This window comes from Podarcis cretensis (genome assembly GCF_951804945.1).
Source record: "Podarcis cretensis genome assembly, chromosome: 3".
NCBI lineage: Eukaryota > Metazoa > Chordata > Lepidosauria > Squamata > Lacertidae > Podarcis > Podarcis cretensis.
Window position 1 is genome coordinate 59,220,894 of NC_137172.1, and position 15,318 is coordinate 59,236,211.

At 41.8% G+C, this 15,318-nt stretch overlaps 1 protein-coding gene and 1 long non-coding RNA gene across 4 annotated transcripts in view; one reads left to right on the forward strand and one right to left on the reverse strand.

The window, feature by feature from the left end:
- Window positions 1-11,485, reverse strand: part of TAB2 (TGF-beta activated kinase 1 (MAP3K7) binding protein 2) — a 48,817-nt gene extending 37,332 nt beyond the window's left edge. The window contains exon 1 of one of the 3 annotated variants that reach the window (XM_079971234.1): window positions 11,139-11,485. The gene's annotated coding sequence lies outside the window, so the exon portion shown is untranslated. Of the gene's footprint in view, window positions 1-8,921; window positions 9,069-11,138 lie in introns of those variants that run through there. The other 2 variants (XM_079971231.1, XM_079971232.1) reach the window with 2 other exon arrangements.
- A 173-nt stretch (window positions 11,486-11,658) lies between these two features.
- The window catches only part of LOC307213570, a 77,690-nt gene continuing 74,030 nt past the window's right edge, over window positions 11,659-15,318 (forward strand). The window contains exon 1 of the long non-coding RNA XR_013837566.1: window positions 11,659-11,703. This is a non-coding gene — a long non-coding RNA (uncharacterized lncRNA). The remainder of the gene's footprint in view (window positions 11,704-15,318) is intronic.

Below are 15,318 nucleotides of genomic sequence, written 5' to 3' on the forward strand. Positions count from 1 at the left end.
AGAATGTTCAACTATTATTCTATCTCAAACACAAGGTTAACATTCCAAATCTCACCAATTCCAATTTCCTAATGCTTTCCCAGCAAAAATACTAAATTGTGGGTTTTAAAAGGGCCAATTTAAAAATGCAGATGTGGGCTTTTCCACAGAAACTGGCAAAAATAAAACTACAGCTTCAAGACAAAATTTTCTATAGTAAAAAGGAGAACAACTATAGACCCTTAAGAGTATCTGTGCTGGATCAAAGAAAAGCTCCACTTAGCCCCAACATCCTGTTTGCCTACAGTGGCCAATCACATGCCTCTTGAAAGCCCACAAGAAGGATTTGAAAACAGTAACCATATCCCCCTGCTGCTCCCCCTGCAAGTGGTACGAAGGTACACATTGCCTCTACAGCTCAAGTTCAATAGATTTATCAGTATTGACAGACTTATCCTAATCACTTGATCCATATCATGCATAATTTTATAACCTCTGCCGTTTCTCATTCCCCTTTAACCACCTTTTGAACTAAAATGCCCAAATGTTGCTGCTTTTCCTTACAATTATCCAAGGCTAACTCAGCCAGTCATCCCAATGTTGCACTTTGATGAAAGATTAGGTAGCCGTGTTGGTCTGCCATAGTCAAAACAAAAAAAATTCCTTCCAGTAGCACCTTAAAGACCAACTAAGTTAGTTCTTGGTATGAGCTTTTGTGTGCATGCACACTTCTTCAGATACACTGAAACAGAAGTTTCCAGACCCTTCTATATAGTGAGAAGGTGGGGAGGGGTATTACTCAGAAGGGTGGTGGGAATGGGTGATTGGCAGATAGCTGTGATGAGCCTGTTGACGACTCTTAACGACTGCAATAGGTCTTACAGGAAAAAGCAAGGGGTGAGAAGGTGAAAGATGGCTTTGTCATGTATAATGAGATAAGAATCCAAGGTCTTTGTTCAGACCAGGACTCTCCATGGTTTTAAGTTATCACCAAACTTAAAACCATGGAGAGTCCTGGTCTGAACAAAGACCTTGGATTCTTATCTCATTATACATGACAAAGCCATCTTTCACCTTCTCACCCCTTGCTTTTTCCTGTAAGACCTATTGCAGTCGTTAAGAGTCGTCAACAGGCTCATCACAGCTATCTGCCAATCACCCATTCCCACCACCCTTCTGAGTAATACCCCTCCCCACCTTCTCACTATATAGAAGGGTCTGGAAACTTCTGTTTCAGTGTATCTGAAGAAGTGTGCATGCACACGAAAGCTCATACCAAGAACTAACTTAGTTGGTCTTTAAGGTGCTACTGGAAGGAATTTTTTTTGTTTTGATGAAAGATGCTAGTGTCCTTCCTCAGAGTGGAGTGGGGGCACTAAGACAGCTGAACCCCTCCACAATTTTTTCCCATACTCTAACAGATCTCAAAGATCGCCATTCTTTAGAATGCTGAAGGAGGAGCACTGCAGCGCACCATATATACAAACCAACTGTAACAACCCCTGCTTTAAAGAAAAAGAATCCTGTCTTAGGCCATGATCACCCACAACCAAGTGAGAATTTTTACTTAGATATCCCACATCAAAGCCCAACCCTTTAGTTTCCATTATGTTTTTGACTTATAAAAAAACCACCCGTGACCAGGCTAGAGCTGAAGAAGAAACTGGCAACGTCTGCCATAGAGCAAGAGAAGGCGTGGGCCTGAGATTTCTAGAATGCAAATGAAGAACAGGAAGTTAATAAAAAATACAGAGCACACTGCTAGACTAGATGAGAACCCACTCATCAAATATGGTTCTAGGCCAGGCATCCCCAACCTTCGGCCCTCCAGATGTTTTGGACTACAATTCCCATCATCCCTGACCACTGGTCCTGCTAGCTAGGGATCATGGGAGTTTTAGGCCAAAACATCTGGAGGGCCGCAGGTTGGGGATGGAAGTCCACTCACATGGAAGGAAGTCCAACTGAACTTACAAGTGCACATGCACATATTGTGGATATCCAGAGAAAGCAAAGCTTTGTCTGAATAACAGCAACAGAGATATGAGAAAGAACTACTTCTTCCTCTATGGTGATGAAACACAACAAAATGTTTAGAATTTACTAAAATGGTATAAATTTATGTAGCCTTAGTATCATTAAACTAAGGCAGTAGCCATAAACAGTACTGCATACATTCACCTCTCCCTTAACCCTACTAGATCTGCCTGTGTGCATTACAGACAAGATTGCAATTTTACAGATTAAACAAACTAAATTCAAAGGAAGCATCACTGATTCTATTTTAACTGATCTGCATAAGAAAAAGGCATGTTCCTTTATAGATATATGAATCTGGAAATGTTAAATACACATTTCAATCTGGAAATGTTAAATACATATTAGCAGTTAATGTAGAAGTTAGAACTTGAATGTTGTCTTTTATCGCTGACTTTTTAAAAAGGATGCCATGCCCTGCAGCTCCAAAACAGAAGTTTTACTCTAAACTACTAAGCACAACAACAGACGTACTGTTCTGAAGCATTTATTTCCTTGCAGTAAAAGCTGACTGAATTCCACACATGCTCTTAACAGGATTGAGTAAGTTTTAAATTGCTTATCACTAAAGAAAGTGAAATTTGATCTGCATGCATGCTCAGAATAGTATGGGTACAATTTTCCATATTCCCATAAAAAATGACCATGCACAGCCATTTTATAGAAGGGCCATGTTTATCACAAAGTGACTTTCCTTGTATCTGACTTAATTATTTCTAGAACTGTTAAAATACTGTGTCCTGCAAGAAAAACATCCCCCCCATACCCCATTCAGATTTTCTGGTGGGAAACTTTATACAGGTACAGCAACAAAACATTCTCTAGAAATCATTTCATCAGTTGTTGGGGACATAGTCACTGAAAACTGAATTTTAATGGAATTGTACCTTGCATTTCATATTTTTCAAAAATAATAATATATTTAGTTGCCTAGGTTTATTTTTCTGCCATAAAATATATTAAGTATGGATTAACTTGATTTTTCAAGATCTTCGCTGACTTTGCTTTTTTTACAACAAATTTACTGAAGTAATTATTATATATAACATAGCTAGTGCCAATGAAGTAATAAAAGTTTCAAAGAAAGTTTATGCTTTGCTGAAAGAAACAAATTTCAGTTTGGCTATTTAAATATTTGTACTTTGAGTACAACTGAAAATAACAAACTTTGAATCACACGAAAGCTCATACCAAGAACTAACTAGGTTGGTCTTTAAGGTGCTACTGGAAGGATTTTTTTTATTTTTTTTTGAATCAATATGTATTTCTTTCTTGTAAAAAAGAAAAAGGAACTACTACGACAACGACGACAGTGATTGAATGTTAAATGCTGCTGAATATTCTCAACACAAAAGAGTAACAGAGTAAACACTACATTCTACTTCTGAAATATTGGCATAACTGGATATCTTTCCTCTAACTAATATTAAAGTTAGGATGGGTTACACTACACTTTTCCAACAAAATGTGGTCTGGACAGGTACAACTTCTTTATGTGTGTCATTTTTGTATGTAGGGTTCATTCCCATATAGGGAAATGCTATGTATGAAACAGCGGCTAGATCATCTCTATGTAGAGAAAAGGCACATATGAAGAACTTGTACCACTCCAGCGTACGGTTTATGGCAGAAGTGTAGTTTATTTATGTGGAAAAAATCGATCCCTCCTCTAGTTCCAAGGAGACCCTAAATAACAACAAACAAAATACTTAAACCCCCAACATACATTCAAGTTATTAACAGCATAGCACATTAACAACAGCATGTGGGGGAAACACCACATGTAAAGCATGCACATATACAAAGAAACAATGAATGTCCAAGAACCAACATAGTGCCATGTCACTTGTGGGCTGTTTTTTCTTTTTAATTTTTTAAAGATAAAGAGATATAACAACTATCTATAATAACATCATAAAACACCCCAGTAAAAATGGTAATTTACCCCACCCCCAAGAACTACAGCTTCTTTATAAAAGTGCATGCTGATAGCTTTCATTATGACAAAGACACATTTGAAAGCATGGTAGCTAAGATGCTAAAAGAAAAGGGGAAAAGGAGGTATACAAAAGGACAAAATAAATCACTTTTTAAAACTATTATATCTGTAAGATTTTTGAAAAACAATTAACAGTATATTTCAAAAACTAAATGTATTTCAGCTACAGTGCAGTACTGACCAAGATCAGAAAGTGATACAATGACATTATATACAGAGATCAAATTCTCCAGAAAGCGACAGATTCTGACTTGAAAATTTATCCTAAAATGAAGAAACTGGCTGCAATAATTCAATACCAAGAAAAATATGCTATGTACATCCTCAAAGGTATTGTTTATACTGTTTCACATGTTCTAGGTATATAGGTAAAACTTGGGAGGGCTTCTGCAGGTCCACATACTCACTCAAACTAAGGTGTGAAATTAGCTTATGACAGATTTCTGGGGTGCCCCTCAGAGTATAGTAAGGGGCACACTTCTTTGCTAGCCCTAATCTAAACCTATGACGGCTAAGAGTTGAAACGTTTGCCCCTCCCAGTGTCAATACTCAACTACTTAACTCATTCAGTAAAATAGTAAAATTTACACTGAGCAAATGAGGCTGAACCATGTACATTAAGTGATGTCAATTTAAACTTTTCATCATATCATCATTGAAGAAAGATATGAAATGCAGCTGAGGCAATAATTAATTTTTTATAGACTCAAGATAGCAATACTACATTTCCATTCTAAATTCAGAACGTAAGATGCTTTGCCTTTTTGATAAATATTACTTAAATGAAAATTGACAGCAACTAATTAAAATGATTTCTGACTTTTCAGCAACTGAGTCTAATGGAAGGTACTAAGGTTTCTATGAAAATTCAAAATATTGTTATTGAACTCTTAACAACTGTATTAAAATTCTTACTTTAACAGCAATCCCAGCTGTCAAGTGCTGACAGGATTAGAACCAAAACAGCACCAATTAGAAAAAGTGGGAGCTATCAGAGTGCTCGGCGGAAACCCAAGGTTTGTAGACACACAAACAAAATTTAGGAAAAAATGCTAAGAGGTAAGACATGAACATGCTCTGTGGCCACAGAATGCTGAGTATCAGGTGAAGGGGTATGGCAAAGTCAGAGAAAGGAAGATGGCTGTGGAAAAAGGGCTTAACTCTCTGAACTGGAGCACTCTACACTGCAACATTTTCAAGCAGATCTCACCTGTTGCTATTACTCAATACAGTATATATATTAAAGTATTATCCAGTGCTTTTGTGTTTCATATTTCTACCACCAAATGCCTAGAGCAGTTATTGCATGTCTACTCAACAAACATTCCACTAGTGGCACTAACTTTTTGAAGATTATAAATGTAGATGACACACATTATATTCTTAGTTAACACCCAATATTTGCATGCCATAGCCAATATGCACTAGACCAGGATCTAAACATTGCTTTACAGTGTGTACAGCCTCAAAGGGCTGGATTCACCACATTAGCCCCATCAGGGGAATCCCGGTGCAAGAATTTCTGCTTACACAACAGGGCTCCCTTTCCCCTCCAAGAAATGGAGATTGGGAGAAATCCCAGAGCAGCACATGGGGCCGGGGGGAGGGTGGATCATTCCATCTAGCAAGCTGCAATGCTTGTGCAGACAGAACAATTTTAAGAGCACAACACTGAATTCTATTCGAAGAGTACAGCATTCACTACTGCTTCCTTCGTAAAATTCTGTCCCTTAGTAAAGTGACCTTCAAATACTTGCACAGTTTAGAAAAAGAAAACTAGTGTTCACTCTTTATCAATGGCAGTCCCAGTTTTATCCATCCTGTCTCAAACTCAAAAAGGGATATCTTAACTATGGTTCATCAAAAGTAACTGTTGAGAAGTTTACTTATATGGCTTTTAACAACTGCTGAACTCTTCCAAAAAATACACTTGATCTAGCAGCATGATAAAAGCAGCAAACCAGCTGTTCCAACAAACAGAAATTGCTTTTAGCTAACTAAAATTAACCCAAACAAAAGAAAATACTATCATCCAAAAATATAGGCACAAACCCAATATATATTTGCAGCAAAGCTTTTTACTCTTAAGTACCACTGCCAAATTTGGTAAATACACAATGAAGGATTTCATACAATGGAGCATCTCCTACCCTAGACCTACTCTCCCCCCCCCCATACCATAAACTCTTTTCTCGTTGTTCTGAGATTTAACAAGGTGAGGGAGAGTTGTCCAATGCTGCTGGCTGCAAACCTTTTTTAAAAAACTAGTTAGTACATAGATTTAATGGGCTACTTCACATGTGACACAAGGATGGTTTAGCACTATGTGCAAGAGCTAATGTGAGTCACAGCAAAGCCTCAGGCTTGCTTACACACACACATACACACTTGCTCTCACATGACAAGAAGAAACCTTGAAGTTTCATTTTCAAATAATCCTTGCTTGGTATTATATACAAACCAGAGGTTGTGGCTTAAAACAAACTGATTTAAAAAGCCAGCTTCATTAACCATGGCTTGAAGTTGGTTCATCTGGAAACTGGTAGCAGCCATGATGATGATGATGATGATGATGATGATGGTATTTTTTATATGCCTCCTATCTGAATGGGTTGTCCCAGTCACTCTGGGCGGCTTCCAACAAAATATTAAAACATTAAAAACTTCAAACATTTAAAACTTCCCCGTATAAGGCTGCCTTCAGATGTCTTCTAAAAGCCAGATAGATATTTATTTCCTTGGCATCTGATGGGAGGGCATTCCTCCCATCTTTGAAAGTGAACATTACTGAAGCCCTTCTCCTGGCAAAATGGGTAGAGGAAAGGGAAGGGAACGCCATGTTAGCCAGACACCTCAACACAGCTCATTCTAACTCATACACATAGAACTAAATCAAGTTTATCTTTATGAAAACCCATTGAAAAGAAGGAAAAAACCTGCTATATATTGGACAGAGGAAGCACAACATTCTGGGTTTCACAGGACCTCTCAGTTGCTTCCAGTACCATGACTGTGGTATCATTCTCTACTGTCAGGATGGAGCGGGACCTGGGACACAATTTTCTGGTAGTCCTAGTCCTCATTGACAGTAGGTTCCAGGTGATGGTACAGGGCGGGGGAACAAATGCTCAGCCCCATTACTTCCAGTCTGTAAGATTCAGAAGAGTTCCATTCTGCCCTCTATAGTATTTAACATCTACATTAAACTGTTAGGAAGAGTTATTCAAGAATTTGGGGGCACCGTTGCTGTGATGATACCCAATTCTATATCTCCTTTTGGTCCCAAGTCCAAGGAACCCGTGGAGGCTCTTAGCTGGTGTTTAGCAGTAAATGAATGTGTATGACCTAATAAGAGGGATTGCTACTGGCCAATAGGAGAGCTGATCCAAGAATGGGAATATAACCTGGATAGGGTTTTGCTTCTCTTAAAAAAAAATCAGTGCCAAAGTTATTTGCTCCTGGATGCCAATATAGCAATCATGGCCAACAATGCTTTTGCTCAGGTTAAGTTCCTGGGAAAAGATGGTCTGGCAAGGGTCACACGTGTCTTAGTGACATCCAGCTTGGATGACTGAAACACTCTACACGGGGCAGCCCTTGAACAGTGCTTGCAACCTTAAGTTTGTGCAGAATGCAACAGTAAGAATTTTTACTATGGAAAGTGCTAGAGACTATGTGACCACTATTAACTTCAGCTGTTTTGGCTGGTTCACTTAACATGACAATTTAAGATGCTGATCATTACCTCTAAAGTTCAGTGAATTAGAACCAGAAGTACATCTAGTGGGAACCTGGAAACGAGCCTTTCCACTGTTCAGTGGTGTTCAGACATTGGAATTCCCTGCTTGTATGCCCCCATCCTTGATGACTTTCCAGTGCTTAATAAATACTATTCTGTTTTGCAGAATTTTAGGCTATGACTAAATACTGTCCAAATTAGTTGTCTGAATCTTTTAATTTTTGTACTGTATTTGCTTTTTAAATAATCTATCATTGTTTTAATTGAAATATTATTACACAACTTGAATGCTCTTTCAAAGGAACGGGAAATGTGGAATATAAATATTTTAATAAATAACTAACCCAAACTTTCTAGATCAAATCCAGATAGTGGAAGTCAATGGAAGGAACTGTTTGTTGCAAAAGAAAGGGGAAAACACATCAAGCATTAACTAAAAAAGACCTTCAAGTTCATGAAGGGCAAGTTTTCTATCACCTCTCCAAGGCCTCCTCAGTGGCTGGTCCGAGTACATGCCTTCATACATGGCAAGTAACTCCAATATTACATCCTCTGAAAGGGTTCTGGATTCTAGACTGAAGTGCAAATCCCAGCCCATCCACAAACAGATTAGGTGGCCAAGCTCAAGCCTCCCCTCTTCATTTACATCTCACCACATATCACACACTGAGGCAGTGACATATATTTTTCAGTACAGGTCAACCAATATTTCATGTACTGTTGGTCACACTTTTGAACCCTTTTAGTAATTGTACCATCTCTTTGATTTCTGGGGGTTTTTTCCTCAGAGAAGCCTGTGGTTAATACTGAGCAAGAGAGCAAATCACAAATCACTGTTATGTTTGCATTTTCTTGCAAAAAAAGGTCTTTCTATCACTTTCTTGATTTCTGTAACTTTCACTACCACCTTTCCTCCTCTGTCACTGGCTGGTGCTTTTTTATCTGCCTACCTGCTTGCACATTTTGTCCACCACCACCTGTCATTCCTTTATTTTTCTCTCCACTGACCTTATGCCTTATTATTGTCTCCTCCATCCACTTTTTTAGTCCTTTCTCAGTTACTTGTTCTCATCTCATCCTCTTTTACAATCCTTTCTATCACCAGCTAATCCACCTTCTTCCACATTCTCTTCACCTTCTCAAACATCTCTATCCTTCCCTGCTCACTTTCTTCTATTTCCTTTCACCTGCTGGTGTTGCCTCTGTCTCCCACTCACTTCCCTTTTTATGCTATTCACTTTCTTCCACCTTGCGTCACCTTCTCTGTCACTTCAATCCACTTCTCTAACACTTTCCCCTTCCTAATGTCAACTTGTCTGAAATCAAAATGAAGAGGATTTGGGGGAAAGGTTCAGCACCCTCAGAACCTAATATAGGCAGCAGTTCTTCTTTGTTGCCCCGTTGTTGGTGAAGTTTGAAGAAACTCCCTAGATTTGCCCACACTGAAGCAACATAGAGTAGTAGTTCTAAAGTGAATAGCTTTCTTTTTTTTTAATTTGCGAAGTCTTGTCATTTTACATTTTTTTTAAAAAAAACCCTAAATAAAACTAATGTTCATTCCTAATCGACATTGAAACATAAAAGTTCCAGTCTTGTGCATACTTACTTGAGAGTTAATCCCATTAAAATAAGTGGGCCTTGCTTCTAAATAGAAATCCATAGGATTTGCTTATTAATTTAATTAAGGTTAACTAAGGTTCTCCCTCCCTGAGCAGCCAAATCTCCTCTTCCTTTTGTGCAGTTTCCCCCCTTTTCTGTTATCTTCTATGGATGTTTTTCCTTCCATCTCACACCAGTTTATCTGCCCTCTCCTTATGTCCACTTGCCTGAAATCTAATCTATAGAAAATAAATCTGAAGTTTCAGTACCATCAGAACCTTATATGGGCAGCAATAGTTTGCTGGTGTCCAAACCCACTTAATTTTGAGTAAGCTTCATTTAAATGAATGGACCCTACTTCTGACTACGTCTTCTAAGCAATGGAGTTACAGACCTGAGCAAACAGGATTGCTGGGTGTTCAGTGTGTAAACATGCATCATAGCATAACTCTAACCATGTCTAACCAGAAGGAAGTCCTACTTAGTTCAATGTGGCTTACTCCCATGTAAATGGGATTAGGACTGGAATCCTGCTCCTGAATGAAAAAAATTATTTCACTGAAAAGCTGCAATAATCCTCTGAGACTCATAGCAATCCTAAGCACACATCTACCTACAAGTAAAACCACATTTATGGTTGAACTGAATGAAACTTACTCCCAATGAAGAATACAAAGGTTCAGGCATTAAAGTTGCCACAATTCCACCAGGATCATTTACCTGGTCTCATAACTGAATAATGGCACAACACCTATGCGCATACCGTACTCTAAGTAAGAAGTAAAGGAAAAAAGCTAAGTCCTATATGGCTAACCGAAAGAATCCTTACTCCTCCAGTAAACCTGGAATATGGCTGTACAGCTGCAGTAACAGTAGTCCTATTCACACCAGTAATCAGAGGAATAGGGGCAGAGGTATAAAAACCCCAAGGGGGCTGGACCAAGAGAGACACCACAACTCCACCTCTATTTAAGGCACGTTTGCACATTAAGTTCAACAGGGATTACCCCACCACGACCACTGCCCTTCTATTCCAAGTGAAGTGTGTACTGGAATTGTAGTCCTTACTGGTGAATAAACCCTCACCTTGTGAGGCTTACTCTGCAGATCTGAGAGGGCGCCTGGATCCGCTGCCCGCGTTCCTGCGCCCCACCATCAGCAAAAGTGACCCCATCCCTCGTTTCCATGGAGAGGAGAGATGCCCCCTGACTTGTAGGCCTCCCGCCTCAACCCGCTCCCCGTGACACACGTGATCCAGGGAGACCACCGAGATCGGATGGATAGCCTCTTCCCAAGACCAGCAGCAGCGTGTTCCCGTCAGGGGGTTGGTGGGGAGGAGGCAGCAGCAGCCAGGCTGGGCTGGGCCAAAGGGGGAAGGAAACCCTCTCGCGTAAGAAAAGGGAATAAAAAAGTCGCAGCCTCCGGGCTCAGCTGGGGAGTTCGCGTGGTGGTGACAGCTTTGCCTGGGGGGGATCCTGACCCTGGGGCTGAACACACACCTCTGCCTGGCTCAGCACCGCATTGCCAGCAAAGGCACTCTCTGCAGAAGCCACCCCGCAGGGCTGTCACCCCTCGGAAAAGGAGGCTGACTGGGGTTGTTCCCGCCTGTAACCTCAGGATTCTCGGGCCGCCTCTTCCCTCCGCCGGGGGGGGGCTGAAAGAAGAAGGCCGGAGTGGGCCCGAGCAGGGGAGGGGGATGCCCAGTCCCTTTCAGGCCTCTGAGGGCCGAGCGTTTTGCAGGAAAAAGGAGCCAGTCGACGCCAGGCCCGCTCCGGCCAGTCTTACCCTTCTTCGACACCGGCTCCGCCTCCGCCTCCCACAGCCGCCGCCACTACCGCCCGCGCTGCCGCCGCCGCCTCCAACCGGCGAGGCGGACACCTCCGAGCCCCTCCTGAGCCGCCGCCGCCGCCGCCTCCTCCTCCTCCCGCCGCCACCGGGGGAGGGAGGAAGGGGGGTTCCGTGACTGGTGCTGCTGTGGCGGCGGGCAGAGGAAGGGAGGGCTCGGCTGGGCGGGTGGGTGGGTGTCTTGCAGGCGCCGCTCCCGACCTCGCTTGGAACGGTTCCGGCTTCCCAGTCGCTCCCGTCCCTCCCCCCTCGTCCACCTCCTTCTTCTCTCGCTGCGCGTCTCAGCCAGCCGAGTCCAAATCAAAATAGTGTCACACAATATGGCGGCCACTCCAGTTGGCAAGCCTCGCGAGATCTTGCCCCGAGTGCTAACGGGATAGCAGTGGGAGAGGAGGAGGAGCGAGATGCGAGATGCGAGGCGAAAAAAAGAAGGGAAGGGCAGGCGGGGGCGGGGAATCACCTCTCGTTGCCTAGGCGACGGCTAGTAATGCTGAGCAGAGCAGAGGTCAGTTTGACAGAAGTGTGGCCTCTTGCAGCCATCGGCTTCAACTGCCCACTCTGTTCCTCACTAGGAGCAGCGCAAAAGTGCCAGAGCTGAGCGCCTCTTGCAAGAGAAATGAGGAGAAACGTGTTTTCCTCCCCCTTCACTGTTCTGTGAACTCTCATGGCTTTACCAGAAATCTTTCTCTGTCTTTTAATTTATTTGCTTTCCCCCAGTTCCTCCTCCTGGCCAAATTCGCATTTGCTCTTCAAGTAATTGAAATCTAGAGTGTAAGATGAAGGGTGTGGAGCTTGAATAACTTCAGCAGAGTGTGCTTCATAAAAACGAAATCAGCAAAAATAGAATCATACATCTGTAAAGTTGAAAGGGACCCCAGGGGTCATCTAGTCCAATCCCCTGCCATGCAGGAATTTGAACTAAAGCATCCATGACAGATGGCCATCCACGCTCCGCTTAAAAATTACAAGGAAGGAGAGTCCTCCACCTTCCTTTGGAGACCATTGTACTGCCAAACAGCTCTTACCAACAAAAAGTTCTTTGTGATGTTTAGTCGACATCTCCTTTCTTGTAACTTTAACTCCTAGCCTCCAGAGCAGGAGAAAACAAGCTTGCTCCCCCACATTTGAGAGTCCTTTAGATATTTGAAGATGGCGCTGTGGGTTAAACCTCAGAGCCTAGGACTTGCCGATCAGAAGGTCAGCGGTTCGAATCCCCGTGATGGGGTGAGCTCCCATTGCTCGGTCCCTGCTCCTGCCAACCTAGGAGTTCAAAAGCACATCAAAGTGCAAGTAGATAAATAGGTTCTGCTACAGTGGGAAGGTAAACGGCGTTTCCATGCACTGCTCTGGTTCGCCAGAAGCGGCTTATGCTGGCCACATGACCCGTAAGCTGTACGCCGGCTCCCTCAGCCAATAAAGCGAGGTGAGCGCCGCAACCCCAGAGTTGGTCACGACTGGACCTAATGGGCAGGGGTCCCTTTACCTTTACTTTATGTCTCCTGTCAGTTTCTTCTTTTCCAGGCTAAACATACCCAGTTTCCTCAACTGTTCCTCATAAAGCTTAGCTTCCAGACTCTTTATCCTCTTGGTCATCCGCCTCTGCACATATTCCGGCTTGTCAATATCCTTTTTAAACTGTGGCACCTAGAACTGGACACAGTACTCCAGGTGTGGTCTGACTAAGGCAGAATAGAGCAGGATTATTACTTCCCTTGACCAGGACACAAGATTTCTTTTGATGCCGCCTCAGATAGCATTAGGTTTCTTGCTGCTGTTAAGCTTGTGGTCTATTAAGACCCCTCAATCCTTTTCACATTTACTACTCACAATCCACGTGTCTTCCATGTTATATTTGTACATCTGGTTCTTCCTGCCTAAGCGTAGAACCTTACATTTGTCCCTATTGAAATTTATTTTGTTAGTTTTGACTCAGTTCTCCAAGCCTGATCCTGTCTTCTGCAGTATTGGCTACCCCCCCAATTTGGTGTCATCTGCAGATTTGATGAGGATCCCCTCAATACATTCATCCAAGTGTCCAACAACTTTCATACTCGCAGGCACACTTGCTTTGTTTGAAGTAAATAAGGAACTCACAAGTCTGATAGAGCAAACCCATTGAGATAAGGAGGAAGCCATTTCCAGGTTCTTTCAAGTAACTTTTGACAGCTTTAAATAAACATTTATTTTCAAGTATTTCTGAAATATTTAGTATTGCAGAACTCACCATTGGCACAAACTAAAATGAAGAGGAGAGAAGGACCATTGGTTTAAAAAAATCATTATTATCATACATCATTTATATGTCGCCCAGTAATTAACCTGCCTTTTGAGTATAAGTCTCTGTGACACCTATCAAGGCATACTCAAATCATATAAACAAATTTTTAAAAGCACAATAAATACTAATTATGAACAATAACAATCATTCTCTGCAATCTCAATGCACCATGTAAAATTTTACATTATTCTTATGGAGGTGAGGATAAAAATATGAAATCCACAGCTCTGCTAAGAGAGAGATAGCACTCAGCCACCCTGAGTTATCTCCGGGTATCACAGATTGACTGCCAACTTGGTTGTGCACACACCATATCTGCAAAGCACATTCAAAGCTGATTATTTTCCTCCAAGAATTCTGGGCACTGTAGTTTACCCCTCAGAGTTATAATTCTCATAAGCCCTTAACAAACTTCAATGCCCAGAATTATTTGAGGAAAAGAATGTGCTTTGGATGTGCTTTAAACGTGTAGTGTGTAACAGCTGAAATCAGTTGGAAGAAAACCCAGAGCCTTCTGGTAACCTTGAGGATACACCTGCTGTTAGCCTAAACCTCAACAGAGAACTGGCAAGGCAATCGATGTAAAATCCCTCATTTGCAGACTACCATCTTCCCACCCAATCAATAAAACCAAGTCTAATGTGCACTCTGCCACATGTATTGGGCCAATGACATCTTGGGATAGCCTCATGGTGGTGATGCTGATCACGACGTCCTGAGCTGCCCCCAACCTGGTGTCCTTTGCATGGATATTTACATCTTCCACTGCTAAGAATGTGGGGCTCCTAAACACCGTATCTAAGACCATATTGATCAGCTCAGATAGGGAGACTGCTGGGCAGCAGGGGATTGCCAGTACACCAGCAAAATCCTTTATCTGTCCCACTTAGCCAACACAATTTGCAAACACCCTAGACATGTACAGTACTTGTCTAGACAGGGAGACTGGAAAGAGAGACTGAATTCCTAACACACACCCTTCTGATTTCACTCTGATGCTGGCTTGGATTATGACATTAAAGGAACAGAGAAATCGTGGTCACTTTATTGCTATGAAATATTTGCTCCTAGCTCTTTGAGTTGCACGCTGTTAGTGAAAGGAAAGAGTTTAAGCAGGAAATACAACTATTCCTGATAGCAGATGAATTGACTTGATAAGCCACATCTGCTAAGTACACAACTTTTGCTGAACATAGTTGCTTAAATTAGTTTACATGTTTGTGATTCCTTTGAGCCATCTTCCAAAGAAAGAATCAGCTATCTCCCAAATAAAGAATTGGTTACTGATACAACAATTTCAGACTTTGAGGAGAGCACTTTGAATGGAAATGTACCTATTTGGATCCCAATGTCAGGGGAAGGAGATTAATTTTTGGAATGTTACTGTCAAAGTTGGAAGTCATGGCATTTGCACAGCAGCACCGCTATAAAAGTGGAAGGGATGATGGGATAACCTGCACATATTGTGCAGAACAGGTGCACATGGCAATGCAATCAGCCCCGAAGACTAAAATGTTATTGCAGGGCTAGCAAGGGGTCATGTGTGGGAACGGCTGAGAAACAAACTATCACAACCTGAGTCCAAAGTACTACCCAAATACTGTGGTCCCACGGCAACTTTTGCTTTGTGCCCCTCAAGTTTATTTTCAATATGAGAGGGACTGTAGCACCCTGCTTGTGGTTAACGCTTAGCTGGAATGAAATATTCAACGCAGCAATAGAGAAATTAAAATAATAATTTATTTGTCAGACAAATAAATGAGAGGCACAGTGGTATATGGTTACCAAGCTCTGGCCTGCCCTCCTGCCATTCTGGCCAGCACTTATATTTCCTTAATCCAG